The sequence below is a fragment of the Mus musculus genome, chromosome 5, assembly GCF_000001635.26.
Source record: "Mus musculus strain C57BL/6J chromosome 5, GRCm38.p6 C57BL/6J".
Taxonomy (NCBI): domain Eukaryota; kingdom Metazoa; phylum Chordata; class Mammalia; order Rodentia; family Muridae; genus Mus; species Mus musculus.
In genome coordinates, this window is record NC_000071.6 from 54,826,498 (window position 1) to 54,828,567 (window position 2,070).

The following is a 2,070-nucleotide window of genomic DNA, read 5'->3' on the forward strand; positions in this document are numbered from 1 at the left end:
ATTTAGTGTTACTTGTACATATAGTTTTAGGGCTGATTATTTGGTATTAGATAAGGGACTCATTTCTTGGGTAGCATAGGTCTGTGTCTCTCAACAATTGTTGAGTCCTTATATTTCTTTATCTAGGGATAGAGTCCTGTTACAATTACTCATCTAAATACTTTCATTGGAATTTTATCTAATTCAGTTTCATTGCAATCTATTGCTGAAAAATTCATATTGTTAAGGTGATCATAATGCCTTTGATTCATTATGTTGCTTGGGTTTCTGATTTGGGCTTGTGTTTCTGGGTATATTTCACTGATTAGGTATTTTTTAACAGCTATTTTCTGCCAATTGGAATATACACAATGTTCAAATAAGAGTAGATTGTAGTAATTGTCATGAATGTTGTCATTCAGCTGCAATGAAATGGCAGTGGAGTTCATTTGCTAAATACTAAGGCCACATGCTCAGTCCATCAAATAGTCACCATCACCTCTCTTCGAGTCAAAGAATAATTACAGATGCAACCACAATTTATGGATATGCCCACTACGTAAATATCATAATATTTAAAACAGTCATCCTTTTAAGTTGAGTAATTATTGTACCATAAAAGGATTGTGTGGTCTGTGCTGAGAGAATGCTAACTAAAGATAAGAATGGTAGGCAGTAGCATAAGCGTTGATAAGGAGGAACATTAAATCAACTAAGAAAAATAAATGCAAGGAGGGCATTGCCCCAGGAAGAGTTGTAGGTGTGGCTGCTGTGTCACATGAGTGCCAGTAGGTGGCAGAAAGCAGAGAGCCTATGTCTATTCTCAGCATTAGCTATGAATATCTGAGTGATGAGTAGTCTAACATTCTCTGAGAAAAGCAAGACCAAGATCACCATCAGTCCTGTGTGGTGCAGGCCCCAACAGCTCCCAGGGCCAGGAGCAAGCTGGAGACTGAGGGTCCTGGGCAGCTGTGGGAGTAAACCTGAGACGATCTTTCTCTGCCAGGTGAGGAGCCCAAGATGATCACCAGATTGACACCATAAGCTCTCTGCACAGAGAGATAGCCTGAGACAACCAGTCAGCACACTGAGCATGACTGGGGTGCAGACCATTGTCAGAGATTACCCCTGTCTGATGCTATAATGCTCTCCTGAAACCACTGCTGAAACAACTAGGAACCATCAGAGACCCTGGGCATCATTAAGCAGAGCAAGTAAGTGGTGGAGAAATGAAAGAGAAACAGAAACAGAAGGACGTGGTCACAATGAAGAGAGGCAGAATTTGAGACTATAGGGTAGTGAGGAACAGCCTGATGTGAGTGGCCAGTGATGTCACATAGAATCATGGTACCTGGCCTGTGGTGCCACCAGGGCCTATGTCTGGGTCCATGGCTCTGTAGTCACAGGGGTTGATTGCCATCAAAAGTCAGGTAGAAACCTGTGGTTTGGGATGGTGGCTGAGGACATTTTAACATCTAAGGACTATTCAGAACTGGCCTCACCCCACATCTGGGCATCATGGGAGAGCTAGCCCTGGGGGCTTAGAGAGAAGAGCTGACCTATCCCTTAAACAGCTACAGTACTTGGGAAATCAACCCACATATTGCAGGAGTTGTGGGTAAGCTAGCCACAAGATAGGAACATGGATGAGCTGGCTCTACCTCTGCATGAGGGGGAATTCTCCTCCCTCCTCACCCTTCACCACCAGAGGCAGGCAGAAGACAAGACATGAAATCATGAGAATAGGACAGCTGACCCTGCTCCTCATCAACAGCAGCAAGGAGAACAGGCCTTGCATCTTGCCTGGGAAGAGTAAAGCTGACCCTGGATGTGGAGGTGATGGGTGAACCATCCCTGAAAGCATGTGTGTAGGAGACCTGGCAGTGCCTCTTATGTGCTGGGGGTGGCATGAACAAGGGAGAGATGCCCTCCTACCCTCCCTCATCCCTCACCATTTATGGCAGGCAGAAGAGTGAGCCCTGGGGTCATAAGAGTGGGAGAACTTGCTATGGCCCTCACCAAGCACAACAATCAGGAGAGCAGGCCTTGTATACTGTTTAGCCAGCAGGGTAAAGCTGGCTCTGATAGCAA

At 45.2% G+C, this 2,070-nt stretch overlaps 1 non-coding gene across 1 annotated transcript; it reads left to right on the top strand.

The window, feature by feature from the left end:
- Positions 1 to 717: 717 nt before the first annotated feature.
- Positions 718 to 846, top strand: Gm24235. The gene has a single exon (XR_003956099.1). It is a non-coding gene; the product is annotated as a small nucleolar RNA SNORA17 (small nucleolar RNA).
- Positions 847 to 2,070: the final 1,224 nt, after the last annotated feature.